Below are 15,913 nucleotides of genomic sequence, written 5' to 3'. Positions count from 1 at the left end.
AACTTTACTTCAGAAAATTCAGAGATTGTATTATTGTAAATCACATGATGAGTTCTATTTGCTACATAAGAATGAAACCAAGAAAGCACCGTTGCCTGCAAGGCAGTATGCTTCTCCAGATGGCTGAGAAGTATGCTATGGTCCACGGTGTCAAAAGCTGCACTTAGGTCAAGAAGCAGCAACAATGATGTCAGATGATGTCAGAATCAACAGTAAGCAGCAGATCATTGATTACTCTGGTCAATGTGGTTTCAGTAGAATAATGGGACCGAAAGCCAAATTGAAATTTATCAAAAAGATTATTGATGGATGGCTACGCAGCATTTGTGGATCCATGTCAGGTTTTCAAGCAGCGGTTTAATAATGGCAGTTATAAAAGTTGAGGGCACAGAGCCCATGGAGAGCAACTTTTTGACAACATTAAGAATATGACTATTTAAATTAAAAAAAGACTAGACGGTATAAGGTCTAGTATGCAGGTTGTAGATTTGGAAGCAGTTACCAAACTGGTAAAGGCTTGGTATCTCTAACTGCATCAATCTTATTTGTAAAGAATTTCAGAAAATCATCAGCACTGAATGAAGAGCTATTGGCGGGGGTATTCTGTGTGAGTTTAATAACAGTATCAAACAGGAACCATGGATTATTTTTATTAATGTTAATCAGGTTAGGGAAATATGCAGTCCGAGCAGCTGAGAGTGCACGTTTATACTTCTTAAAACTGTCGACCCAGGCAAGACCAGAAATCTCTTGCTTTGTCATATGCCACCTGTGCTCAAATTTTCTACAAATGTCTTTGAGTGCATGGGAGTCCTCTGAAAACCACGGTCTTGGGTTTAGTGCCAAGCTCATCCCACGGGACTCGAGGTTGGGTCGGGGCAGAGACAGTCGGAGCCATCTCTTCAACAGCCACCATTTGCAGTGCCAAAGGACACAATGGAGTCAATGGTCTTTTCGTCTTCCCTGATCTGATGGAGAACGGATATTCTCCCTTCCAATCCTGAGACCGTCTGGATGAGGCGGGTGCAGCCTTCGTAGCCAGGATGTGAGGTATGAGGAGGCATAGCATAGCATACTTCAGTGCTGCATTAGTTGGGATTGCAAGAGATAGCCTTAGTGGCTAAATGTAATAGGTACAATAGGTAATTTCGGACTCCTAACGGTCAAGAGAGGAATTGCAACAACAGACAACATCAAATCACAACAATGTTTATGCTTCCCACAGTCTATGAATATAACGTGTAATATACATTTTTATTATACAGTTCAGTGTTCTCATGCACTGTTTTGGAAAGCTGACACTGACAAACGCAACAGAGCCTGCCGTTTTTTCTGTTCTAGTAAGAAAAGATGAGATCTTGACTTTGGTTACACACCACTATTTACAGTTTTCACTTTAGCTAACCAACTATAATGTGAGCAAGCACGTTATTTGGCTGCGTAACTAGCTGGCTATATAACAAAGATATGATAGTCTACCACAAACCACGCAACTGCAACTTACAGTTTGAGAGAAATAAAGGTTTACGGCAGATTGAACAGGTAAAGAGATAATAGTGTAAATGCCCAAATTGCACTCCAGACAAACGATCACTGAAACTCGGTATACTATAGCGATTACTAGTTAGCTTCCCGAATGTACAAATATCCACCTGAAGCACAATGCTTGTGCAATTGCTACTATGTTCATATTGCCTATATTTTATTGTAAGTGGATATTGGTAAATTCTTCAAGATAACAATAGATAATTTGCTTGTTGCTACCGAAAACAAACTGGTTGTGAGGTCGGGGCTGGGTGGAGAGCCAGAAGCGACTAAGGGAATAACCCTTCTAAGCGAACACGCGAACGTGTTCGCCACTAAATCCCGGGAGGTAAAAGACAGGGATGCACAGATAAAAGAATAAGATCTTCTCCCGGAACAGGGGGAGGGACAGAAAATAACCCACACAAGATTTCCAATCGAAACAGAAATAAAGCCCAAAACGGCTGTAGAAAATAAACCAACCCTTAGAAAACCAGGGCAAACCACTCCACCAAACCAAGTGCTTGTAGGTGAGCACTGACAGTCGCAAACCGGGGATCAAAATAAAGTACAACCTAGCGAAAAAATAAAATCCTTGAGACGCAGCTCAGGAAAACGAAACAAACCAAAATACATTACCGGGGATAACGTCCCTCTACCACCGGCTCACACGAGCCCGAAAGAAAAAGAAAACCTAGACCCTTGAGGAAGGCGTCATTGAACGCAACACTAGCCAGCTGAACGCCTTCCTTACCTTTTCATTTCTCCAACGAATTGGAAACACACACCAGCACAGTACCTGACTCGTAAGTTTGCAGTCTACCTTGTGCTTCACTGGCTTTGTGCAAGAGCGAACAGTTGAACACAAAAGCGTTGAAGGACTGTCTGCCCTGGCCTTAAATAGGAGGAGAAATCCTCTGGCGCTAATGAAGTCCAGGTGAAACCAATGAGCCCCAGCCCTCTGGTGGTCACCATGGGTCATTACCTCCATCATGACACTGGTATTGTATTATAACTAGATATTTAGTCTTCGCTTGGTCAATAAGCAATAGTACACAGAGTTTCAGTGTACTATTGAAGCTTGTCTGGAGTGTAATTTGGGCAGCACACAAACTAACACGATCAGAATAAGCCTCCAGAATGCCATTGGCTGTGGCAGTTGGAACCATTTTTCAACCAATGAGCTTTAATTGCTGTACAGCTGTGCAATGTTTTGATACATTTGACAGCCCAACAAATGTATACTTTGAAACCTGAATTTAAGGACTATAACCACAGGAGGGGGTGAGTCAACATGTCAGTGAGCCTTTTTCAATTATAGAAAGGGATTTACAATGGTCTTGTAACAATGCTTTAACACAAAAATCTTACCTAATATACCGTTAAGTGGTGCGCCTGTGTTTGGTATCATTGGGCAGCTGCCGCTGCGACTACTAAATTAAACAATGTTTTACCATGATTTCCATAGCTCGTTGCAATCACAGCTATCACAGTAGACTGCAATACAATGTAACAAAGCCACCAACAGCTAGCCAAAATATTTTTATAGGTGGGTGAGCTTCGTCATTTTGGGGGTGTTGGCAGGGTTCAGAATGGGGGCGTAGACGTTTCTTGTTTGTAAACACAGAAGGAAAGCAACTAAAGAAATCTGTATAGTATGCCATTACATGAAAAGTGCATTGCTCCTTCCCACACCGACAATATGACTGCTGCCTCTCTGTGGTTGACGGGTCGCTGGTAGGGCAATGCTGTTGCATTCTTGAGGTAAGGTACCTGTCCTGAACTGCTTTAGTAAATATCAAGTTGTATCAATGGATTATATGTAAAAGAACATGAGCTGTGAAAGTGGCTCTGAAGCTTGTGCTAAAAGTAAATGTATCATGACTGACCTATTCCAGAATTATTTACCATCTGAAATCCAGGAGTTCATCTCAGCTCAGATTGGGGCACAGAAATGGCTTCGGAGCAAGGCATGCCACCCCCATCAATGGGGCATTCCATCAGAAATGAATCCCTTTCTGACCTAACCCTTTTTGATTTGAATAGTTTTTTATACAAGCTAAGCTATAGTGTTTGAATCACCAATCACTCAGGAGAAGCCTCCACAATATGGGTCACAGACACAGGACACAGATATTTTCTTCAAAAATAAACATAACACTATGGTTCTCTTATCATTAGAAAGCATAAAAACAATGTTATCCAGAATATCAATACTTTTGGCCCAAAATGAATAAATACGTGGTGAATTTTGCTCCTTAAACATTAAAGGCCCATTTAGTAATTTTGCTAATATAATGCTAACGGATTATAACGAGCAAAAAGACGAAGCTATGTTACAATTGTATAGAAGTATTCTCTGATAAAAAATAACAGATTAACTGCAACAGCAACAAAAGCTCAGTATCATAGAGTTCAGGGGCCTCATTTATAAAACTGTGCGTAGGATTCACGTTAAAAGGTTGCGTAAGCATGAAACCCAGGACGTGCGTATGCAAAAAAAATATTCTGATTTATAAAACAGTGCATACGCACGTCCCACGCCAGTTTTCCTTTATAAATCACAATCAACTCTAAATGTGGTGCAACTTTGCCAGCCTCATGTCCCGCCCACAGTTGCCTATAAATAGGCAGTGAAACACCCCTAATGAATATGCATTTCACAAAGACGACAATGGCAAACGCTGAAAAGAAGGCCAAGAAAAGGGATTTCAGCCATTTGATTGCCTCTGAAAAGCTACAGGTGTGGGAATTATCCTGATTGATTGTAAATGACGAACAGTTCTGCACAACGAATGTGATGATGACGATGATAATAATAATAATAATACACGTTATTTGTCTAGCACCATTGAAAACATAGTTACAAAATTAAGAGATAAAACGAACAAAAATTTATAACAATAAACACATTATAAAACATAATATATGAATATGATAACAATATATGAAACTATGCTCGTATCTGCCCGACTGACGCATTGTAAACAGCATCAGTGCAGTGCAATTTGTCCGACTGTTCACCATATTATTTATGAGAATACATTTAATAACATGAAGTATTGTTTAACAATTCGTCTACATATTTGAGGGATTATTTTACAACAACATCTCCGTTTATATTTATCATCCTAAATCATATTTTTTGGGCACTCCAGGGAGCATCAATCAAACGGCTGTTTGTTTATTCGTTGTAAGAGAGGCTTTTATCCGTTTTTGCAAATTAACTCTTCGTATATGATACGTGAGAGGTAATATTTCATTACATTACATTACATTACATTGCATGGCATTTAGCAGACGCTCTTATCCAGAGCGACGTACAACAAAGTGCAAATTAAACACAAGAACAAGTGCAAAGAGGACCTGAGAGGACAGTATAGTTCCGAGTCCTAGTGTAAACATGCAGAAAATCAGAACCCTTGAAGAGTACAATCAACAACAATCAATTTCGATTTATTTTACACAGTGGTATCCGTTGTATATCATTTTCAACTTCTCTCGTCGCCAAATGTTGTGTTGCACTTAGGAAGGGAGAGAACCCGTATAGCGAGATTCAACAACACAACACTTTAATAAGTATAACAGGGACGAAGCACGTCCTTACAGCAGCCATACCCAGCCACAACTCCCGGCAAATCTTTATACCTTTTTACATCCTGTTTCACTTCCCGTTTTCCTGGTCTTACGTCACGAGCATTAAAGGCACAGTTTCTCATTTCTCCAGTTAATGTGCGTACGCATGGGTCAGAGTTTCCGTGGAGGACCGCACATTTTCCCGTCAAGTTCGTTTTTTATAAATGCCAAAGTTTGCTTAGAAAGTGGCGTACGCATTCATTTGTGCCTACGCAACGTTTATAAATGAGGCCCCAGGGAACTAAGCAAAGTTGCCCAGGTTACCAAGACATCAGTGCAAGCAACATTCTGTGGAAATTACTAGGTGGGCCTTTAATATCCCAAAAACTCCCATTTTTCATTTTTAATATGTTATAGGACATTTCTGTATATCTGTATATCTTGTGATGTGCTTATGTTGTGCCCGCCATTGGTTGAGCAACAGCAGACTTCTGAGTACATGGTGGGCTGGTCAGTGCAACACAGGAGCCATTCCGTGTCAACTCAAATGAAGTGCACCGCAGCATCTCTTCAATTTCTAAAAATTTTTTGTGTGGGGATAGGCAATGATGAGGCTTGCTAGACCCTTCTTTTTTTCCTTCCAAAATTTCAGTGGCCATCACTTAAAAAGTGCCTAAGTGCATGAAATGTTATTCTTTAATGGCCGTTATTTTACAAGCAAACTGCTAAATCATTTGATATTCGCGATCTCAGGAGATCATAGTACGTAGAATTCAAATTTTTTTAAATTTTCATTTTGAAGATATTGATCCTTTTTTTTTTTGTCTGTGCAAGTCTTGAGACCATTCTTCCATTAAAAACTTAAAATGAATCAGGTGATTAACCTTAAGTTTTAGATATTTGTACATGTATCAATGCCATTTTCAAGTCCAAAACACATTTATGACATAAAAAGTATTTTATTCCTAAAAAATAAATGTACACAATACTATCCTTTATGAGTTAAACTATAGAGAGAAACGTAAGAACTTTTACACTTCAAATTGTGTTGAAAATGCTGAATGCAAAAATGCTACAAACATAGTTAAAAATAAAAATGTATAAATCTCTCCTTTTTTGTATTGAACAGATTATTGTATTGAAAGTTGCATGCAAATTTGTTCATTTGATATGAAATTACATATTTAATAAGTTATTTAAAGTCACTGGCAGAGCAGACACCCCTGCAGCCCCTGTGCTGCAGTGCAGACACAGTAGGGTCCCCTCCCTCACCTGCTAGAAAATATTTACTTTATATGCTCCCTGTCTATGTCTATCACCCTGTAGCTTTCAGTCAGCCTATGAGAATTAGAAAAAAATAAAACACGTATAGCTAATAAAGCAACAGTCACATCCATTCCCTGGTTCTGCCTACACCCTCTTGGCTGGCAGGAAGACAAATACAAAATACGGAGGAACACACACATACACTGCCATTGTCAATTAAAGAAGTTGCAAAGCGTTTTAACTTTTTGCTTCCCTGTGAGCTTTTGCGCACCTCCACTCCATATTGCTGGCAGTTCAGTATGAAGACAACTAAGTTCCTAGCCCAAATAATGTTGTTCAGCAAACTGAGCACTGCTCTATCAAATCTTACACAAACCTGTCAATCACCAGTCCATCATGCCAAGTGACCCCGAAGTTGCAGCAGCACAAAAGTTGTTTGCTTGTGACCGTAGTCATGAGAGTTAACGCACGCGCAATCTAAATTTAAATGGGATAGAAGATTTGGTTTCATTGTAGCTAATTACTAATAAGCTACATACAGTATGTTAAACCTATGTGGATTGCAGAATCAACAGTATACTGATACCCAGCACACCTTCCCCTGTTATGGTAACAACAATGTCAGATGTGGGTAAAAAGACGAAATGGTAAAAGGTTGGCATTTATATAGCGCCTTTATCCAAAGCGCTGTACAATTGATGCTTCTCATTCACCCATTCATACACAAATTTACACACCAACGGCGATTGGCTGCCATGCAAGGCGCCGACCAGCTCGTCGGGAGCATTTGGGGGTTAGGCGTCTTGCTCAGGGACACTTCGACACAGCCCGGGCGGGGGATCGAACCGGCAACCCTCCGACTGCCAGACGACTGCTCTTACTGCCTGAGCCATGTCGCCCCCTACACTAGACTACATAGCCTACAACACCTACCAAAACAAACTTTAAAATAAAAACAGACACAATAACTGTGTTTTATTTTAGTAATGTAAAACTGCAATTGTAGTAAAAAGTTTGGAAATTAGTGCGCACATTGCGGCAACCATACCGTTCTGGTGTTAACGTATGGCGCTGAAATGAGCCATTAGCTACTACGCCCCACAATCCTGTAACTTTCAACTTCCCATGAGCCTGTAACATGAACTCAGATTCCTAAGACTCTCTTATCATAACTGCAAACCCTAGTTTGGGTAAATGTAGTCAAGTCATGGACAGCTTTGAGCTCACACTATGCCACTATGCCACACCCTGGATGCTGTTGCACCCCTTAAAACACAAAAAGCTTGTACAATAGTATAATGACCATACCTAGGCCTTTTTCAAATGTCAGACGGTCGGATTCGAACCGCCAACGTCGCGGCTCGCAATGAGCATGCGGTCAGTGCTCAACAGGCTGCGCCACCGAGACACCCGTCTTCAGTTAATTTAAAAGAAAATCTGAGCGATGATAACGTAAATTTATCATACTGTAAATCATATTATAGTGTCCTATTTTTACCAGACTAATCAGTTTGCCGTTATTTATAATGACATGGTTGTATTAGCTTGTGTGTAGTTGACAAGTGTAGTTGAAAAGAAAACCTTATTTTATTATACTATAATTGAGTTATTCACTCTGGAGGTCTATTATTGTGTGACTAATTAGTTGGTCATTATTAAGCCGAGACGGAATCTGCCAACTTTTTAGAGCATTTTCTATTTCATATTATATTAATTTGATGTAGTTAGAATTCAACACATTTCATTCAGTTACTAAGAATTCAAAATTTCCATAATGTGAACATTTTAAATACTGGGAAAGACTATAATTGCACTTGAAATCTGACTGAAGAAATGGAGCCTCATACATTAAACATGAACATATTGAGAATAGATTGGATGGATACAAAGGGCTGGCAGTTTAACACTAGAAAGGCCATCAGGTGTTTGGACTTTAAAGACACGCTGAAGGGTCTTTCAGTGAACTTATCCCTGGTTATGGGTATGCACTTTGTTGAACGTCGCTCTGGATAAGAGCGTCTGCCAAATGCCAATAATGTAATGTAATGTAATGTAAATCAAAATGAACTTTTTCCTCAATTTAGTCAATTCTTCCTAAGCAAAAAAGGCTTGAAGCATATATTCCAAAAACATAACATTTTAATACTTGTGTGTTTTCACACCAGAGTTTTTTTCCATCAACTTCCTGGAAAACAAGATTTAACAAGATTTGATGTCATTTTGTACCAGTGGGCATGTCCTTGGATCAAATGAACATTCAGCTCAAATCATTTCAGGGAAGCTAGTGCTGCTCTAACTTCTGTTCAGTGTCTTTAATATTAAAATTATATAAAATTCATATTAAAATTAAATTATTTCCATGACTTCTCCATACATCTGTATGAAATCGGGCTGCAGAGACCAATGCTGTAATGCTGGATATGAGGTAGTAAAGTTCTAGGTAGTTATAAAAAAAAAAAAAAAAAAAAAAAAAAAAAAAAGATCTGGCCTTTCGACCACTACATGTTTGTGTTTCTCTCTTTGGAAGAAGAGACAAACTTCATTATTTAGCCCAGAAGATGAAACATGACAGAAGCGCAATTAGTCAGTCAGTCCATGGAGTCAAAATTCCCATTAGAATTTCGTGCATTTTTGACAGTATGATCTTGCCTATCGCAATATATTATTGTGAAGCATGAGTACACTAAATGGGATAAACTACAAATAGAGATCCATCCATCCATCCATCAATTATCTTAACCCGCTTATCCTGAACAGGGCCGCAGGGGGGCTGGAGCCTATCCCAGCATACATTGGGCGAAAGGCAGGAATACACCCTGGAAAGGTCGCCAGGCCATCGCAGGGCACACACACCATTCACTCACACACTCATACCTACGGGCAATTTAGACTCTCCAATCAGCCTACCCTGCATGTCTTTGGACTGTGGGAGGAAACCGGAGTACCCAGAGGAAACTCACGTAGACACGGGGAGAACATGAAAACTCCGCACAGAGAGGCCCTGTCTGACGGGGATTCGAACCCCAGACCCAAATAGAGATCCTGTATGGTTAATTCTATTGAAAATTTTAACAAAAACCCCAACAAAGCAGGGCAGAATTATTTTGAGAAACATGAGACAATATACCCTAATCCAGTGGTTCCCAATCATGAACCTAGGTATAAAGCACAGAATGTTTATTCTTATGTATTTATTTTCTTGATTTTCTGAATGTTTATTTTCAAAATTAAGTGCATAATTTCAACCAGGTGTGCTGGTATCGCTGCGGACCGTCCTCTAAACACAGTAAAGTTTGATTTGTAATTGCTATTTTGAACAGCAGAGGTTAGGGCTTGAGCTAGTTTGTTTCTATTTCTGTGTTAATCACTTCCAGTGGTTGCATACCTGTCAAGTGATTGAACGTTTGGTGTAAATAGCTCTGGAATTTGTCAGTACATTAGCTTTGATTTGATATTGCTTGTGAGCAATTGTAGGCGATTTAAATAGGTGTGTCAGAGTGACGCTAGCGTATATTAGACTTGCGAAAGTTGTCCTTAGTCATTAAGTGCATAATTTTAACCAGGTGTGCTGGTATCGCTGCGGACCGTCCACTAGACGCGGTAAAGTTTGATTTGTAATTGCTATTTTGAACAGCAGAGGTTAGGGCTTGAGCTAGTTTGTTTCTATTGCTGTGTTAATCACTTATACTGGTTGCATACCTGTCAAGTGATTGAACGTTTGTTTTAAATAGCTCTGGAATTCATCAGTAGATTAGCTTTGATTTGATATTGCTTATGGGCGATTGTAGATGATTTAAATAGGTGTGTCAGAGCGACGCTCCGTCCCAGTTTGTTATGTTATGTTTCACCCCATCCCAGTCTGCTCTCTCCCTCGAAGACACCCCCTGCTACGTGGGCCTCCACGGCGTCGGAACCCGTCAAACCCCCTGTGAGGACTTTGCTGTCACAGGACTATGGAACTGCCAGTCTGCCACTCGGAAGGTTGACTTCATCCCCGCATATGCCTCCCTCCAGTCCCTACAATTCCTTGCCCTTACTGAGACCTGGATCACACCTGACAACACCGCCACTCCCGCTGCCCTCTCATCCTCCTTCTCCTTCTCGCACACCCCCCGGCCTGCCGTGGCAGTGGTACTGGTCTTTTTATTTCCCCCTCATGGAAATTCTCTGTTCTCCCCCTCTCTGACCTGTCCATATCCACTTTTGAATTCCATTCTGTTGCAGTATCCTACCCTACTAACCTTTTTATTGCAGTTATCTATCGTCCTCCAGGGCCCCTGGGAAGCTTCCTTGATGAGCTAGACACCCTTCTCAGCTCCTTCCCTGAGGATAGCACCCCACTGATTCTCCTTGGAGACTTCAACATCCACCTTGATGCCTCCCAGGCTGCTGCCTTCCTACCACTGCTCCACTCCTTCGGCCTCTCCTTGCAACACTCTCCTCCAACCCACAAGGCAGGTAATGTCCTAGACCTTGTCTTTGTGAGGAACTCCTCATGCTCCGATTTCACGGTTACCCCTCTGCATACATCTGATCATCACTTCATCTCATTCTCCCTCCCTCTTCCTTCCCATCCTCCTCCCCCTCCTCCTCCCACCCACACTTCCTCAGCCCGCCGTAACCTCCACTCCCTCTCACCCTCTTCCTTTGCCAGTACTGTCACCGCCTCACTCCCCCCTCTCGAATCCTTCTCCAAACTCCCCACTGACTCTGCATCTGCCACCCTCCTTTCATCTCTCTCCTCCGCCTTTGACTCTCTCTGTCCCCCTGTCTCAAAGCCGCCTCGCATATCCCCCCCCGTCCTTGGATATCTGACATTTGATATCTCCGTACCTCAAGGGCCAGCCTCCGCGCAACGGAGAGGAACTGGGGAAAATCCAGAGACCCTTCAGACCTCACAACTTACCAGTCTCTCCTGGCGGCATTCTCTTCCGCTGTCACTGCCGGCAAAGCAAAATACTATCAAACACAAATTCAGAACTCTACTTCTAACCCCCGGAAAATGTTCTCTATTTTCTCCTCTCTCCTCAACGCACCGCCTCCTCCACCTCAGTCCTCCTTCGCTGCTGATGACTTTGCTGATTTTTTCGATGAGAAGGTCACAGACATCCGCAGATCCTTTACAACCACCGCCCCCTTCTCTGCGCCCTCCCCCCCCCCCAGGCCCATCCCTTCCTTTTCCACTCTCTCCCCCCTTACAGACTCTGATGTCTCTCAACTCCTGCTCTCCCACTGCCCTACAACCTGTGCCCTTGACCCGATCCACTCTTCTCTTCTCCAGACTATCACACCTGACATTCTCCCATTTGTCACCTCCCTTGTCAACTCCTCCCTGTCTTCTGGCTGTTTTCCAGCATCCTCCAAGAGGGCCCACATCACTCCGCTGCTAAAAAAGCCTACTCTGGATCCCTCCATTATCCAGAACTACCGCCCGGTATCTCTTCTTCCTTTTCTTTCTAAAACCATAGAACGAGCCGCTTCTACTCAACTTTCTTCTTTCTTTTCTAACAACAACCTGCTAGATCTGTCTGGCTTCAGATTGGGTCACTCGACAGAGACCGCGCTCCTCTCCGTCAGTGAATCACTCCATGCCGCAAGAGCAGCCTCCCTCTCCTCTGTCCTCATTCTTCTAGATCTCTCTGCTGCCTTCAACACTGTGCATCACTCCATCCTCCTGTCCGCCCCGTCAGCAACAGGCATCTGTAGCACAGCCCTGGACTGGATTGAGTCCTACCTCTCTGATCGCTCCTTCCAGGTTGCCTGGGCTGGTACGGTGTCGACACCTCGGCCCCTTGCCACAGGAGTTCCCCAGGGCTCAGTCCTAGGCCCGCTTCTTTTTTCTCTTTACACTCGTTCCCTTGGCCCTGTGATCACTGCACATGGGCTATCCTACCACTGCTATGTGGACGATACCCAACTCTTCATCTCGTTCCCACCATCTGATACAAAGGTTTCAGCCTATATCTCTGCTTGCCTGAGTGACATCCAGAGCTGGATGGACAACCACCATCTAAAGCTCAACCCAGGTAAGACTGAAATGATATTCATCCCTGCTAATACCTCTCCCCATCTGGATCTCTCCATTTCCCTCGGGGATACCACACTCACGCCATCACCCAGTGCAAGGAACCTTGGCGTGGTGATGGACAGCAGACTGTCCCTCTCCGAGAACATTGCGGCGGTGACCCGGTCATGCAGGTTCTTCCTACACAAGCGATGGTTCTGTCCCGCCTGGACTACTGCAATTCCCTCTTGGCTGGCCTCCCAGCGTCTGACATCAGACCCCTCCAACTTATCCAGAATGCAGCAGCTCGTCTGGTCTTCAACCTTCCCAAATAATCTCACGTCACCCCCCTGCTTACTTCCCTCCACTGGCTGCCTGTCATGGCTCGCATCAAATTCAAAACATTGGTGCTAGCCTTCCAAGCAGTTAAGGGGTCTTCCCTAGCTTACCTCCAAAAAATCATCAGACCTTACACCCCTGCCAGACCTCTTCGTTCAGCCTCCACAGGCCGTTTGGCACCTCCCCCTCTCCGAACCTCCACCTCACACTCACGACTACTGTCTGTTCTGGCTCCACGGTGGTGGAATGAACTCCTCATTGAGGTCAGAACTGTAGAATCTCTCCCCACCTTCAAGCGCAAACTGAAGACGCACCTCTTCAAGCAGCACCTCTCCCCGTCCCTCCCTACCTCCCTGTGAACCTTAATTGTTGTCTTTCTGTGATTTACTTTGTGTATCGGTATTTTTAGTTGGCTAGGCAAGCAGTGTTTGGATAGTTAAGTTTGGTCACTTTTGCTTTGTTGTTTGTTTGTTTTTTTGTTTGTTTCAAAAAAATTAAAAATTCAAATAGGCCCTGGTCCTTATCTTTGTTGTACGGGTAGCAGTTGAAATTGTACTTCCCTCTAGGGTCTTTTCACTTATCCCTGGTTATGGGTATGCACTTTGTTGTACGTCGCTCTGGATAAGAGCATCTGCCAAATGCCATTAATGTAATGTAATGTAAAATATTTTTCATCATTTGGTGCTTTTCATGCCAAGATGGGTTTACTTACCCTCGTAAGCCAGATCCTGTAAGAAATATCTAAGCACTCCATGAAGGATAACAGTTTGATGTCCAGATTGTGCTCATTATGCTATACTGCAAACAATTACTTGGAGGGAACAACATTATTTCATTGATTTAAATAAATACTAGCCTAGGGTGAATCAATTGGCTCCTAACAGGTGAAAGGACACACGGCCACTAAAACTGATAATTTGGTAGACACAAATCTGCATTGTTTTAATAGGTTTAAGGAAAGATATGATCAGATTGAAATATGTGTTAACTATGAGTGTATTAATTATCCTAATTTGATTTAAAATTGTGTTACTATTTTTAAGTAATTATTTGCTATATGGCCCAATAAGCACAGCCTAGATTTGTATTCTTCACACCATGCATAGCTATTTCTCACATGATATGTCTGAAGAGGGTAAATCATTTCTCATAAAAAGCACATAAAGTAACATTAACAGCCTTTTTAAATTCAGGGATTGCAAATTTGGATAAACAGGGCCCCTTCTGGACCAAGGTTGAGAACCACTGCCCTAAACTACCCCAAACCCACCCACACTATAAGGTTACATTTTTTCTCCATTTGATCATTTTGTTTTATGAATGTTCTTTTCTGAATTTATTTGACATTTCGCACTGTTATTCTTAATGTAGTTAACAGAATATAGGGGCAATTCCACAGTAATGCCAACCTGAGCATGAAAAAATAAACTGAATGATTTCCCAATTAGACTTCTTTCACATTTACCCTGTGTATATTTTGGTGAACAGACTTAATTTGGCCATTGTATTAAACAGCATGCTATTGCCCTTATAGTGCTGGATGTATTGTCACAAAAATAGGCTTTCAGTCGACTACATTGAGTGGCTTTTTGAAAGAGCTCACTGAACTTGTTTTTGCGCCCCAGTGGTTTTTTTAATGAAATTGAGGAAAATAGATTTAATTTAAAAGCGTTAATTTGAATTGATAATTCTATAATCTTGTAAAGGTGAGAGGCTGACTGCAACCGTTAATTTTACGTCATGCAATTTATGTTTCTATAAAACAGGTGTTTGAAACAGGATTGCATTAAAAATGTATATGCAAAGCTAACTTTCACTGAGGTGATCTGTGATCTATGATTGGTTCCTTTTTTCTAATCTGTCCTGCAATAGAGAACATTTGGACTGAAGTAATGCGTTGTGCTTTAGCTAGTATTTCTATTCAGGAAACTGCGCAAAGTTTCCCTTTTACACTGAGCAAATCAACAAATCACATGAAAATATAACATCCAACACTAAATATCGTTGTTCGGCCCAATAGTTTGTTTCGTCCACATACTGGAGTTTATTTCAATAGTAACTTTTTTATATGCACGGCTTTACGAGAATAGAATTATCTGATTACAAATCTAAAATTGTGCAGTCCAGGAAAAAAAATTGGGAGCTCACTACATGTATAAAAGGTGCCGTAATTTCTATACGGTGAAACTAAAATGATAAAAAGAAATACCCTTTCCGAGAATCTGCATGTTTAGCATGTGCACTGTGTGATTACAAAATTGTGGAGTACACAATTGTCCCTAACGTCCAGTTTAAGTGACTTTATAGCTATACATTTTCAGGTATTACATTGTCACTGCTAACCACTAAATTAAAAAAAGACATATTTATACAAACCTTGGTAGATTTGACTATAAAAAAGGTATTTTCACCATTTGCTGTCTGACTTGTTCCACACACATATTAATTACAGTAATGTCAGCCAGACCCCTAAAATTGATGCCATTCCTACTGGGATCACCCATATGATATGGCCGTAAATAACCTCATATTAAAGATGACAGTCTGCACTCTAACTTCATATTCATTGTTTAATTTCAAATCCATTGTGCTGGAGTACAGAGACAAAAACAAATGGTACCACTTTCCACACTTGCAGACTACAATGTAGCCCTCCATTTCAGGGCACCATAATATTTTGGACATATTAAGGTTATGTAAAATAAAGTAGTGCTTACTACTTTGTCATACAGTATATCTTCTCTGGTGATGCTTTTCCAGGTATGTACTGCATCTTGAGCTTCTGCATTTTTCAGGGGTTAGTTGCCTTGAGTTCTGTTCAGCATATAAAATGCATCTACAATTGGATTCAGATCAGACTAATAACTTAGCCAGTCAGAAATTTCTAGTTCTGGCTTTTACTCCTTTGTTGCTTTAGTAGTCTGTTTAGGATCATTCCCTTGATACAGGATGAAGCATTGTCCAATGGGTTTAGAGGAATTTTGTTTAATTTTAGCAGATAAGAGGCTTCAAAATTAATTCAGCTGCTATCAGCAATTACACCATCAATGAAGAAGTGAGCCAGTACCTGTGGCAGCAGTACATGCCTAAATCATGAGACGCCCATCAGAATGTTTCAGAGATGAGGGGGTGCTTTGGTTCTAGGGCAGTTCCTTTTAGTCTCCACGGTTTGCTCTTTCCATCACTCTGATACAAGTCAACATT

At 41.5% G+C, this 15,913-nt stretch overlaps 1 protein-coding gene across 1 annotated transcript in view; it reads right to left on the bottom strand.

The window, feature by feature from the left end:
* LOC133128532 (serine/threonine-protein phosphatase 4 regulatory subunit 3-like) overlaps positions 1-15,913 on the bottom strand; it is a 62,421-nt gene that overhangs the window by 45,012 nt on the left and 1,496 nt on the right. The gene's annotated exons all lie outside the window — the stretch shown is intronic.

Source organism: Conger conger, chromosome 5, assembly GCF_963514075.1.
Source record: "Conger conger chromosome 5, fConCon1.1, whole genome shotgun sequence".
NCBI classification, from domain to species: domain Eukaryota; kingdom Metazoa; phylum Chordata; class Actinopteri; order Anguilliformes; family Congridae; genus Conger; species Conger conger.
The sequence above is the reverse complement of the archived record's forward strand: the minus strand, read 5'-3'. Positions and strand labels throughout refer to the sequence as shown.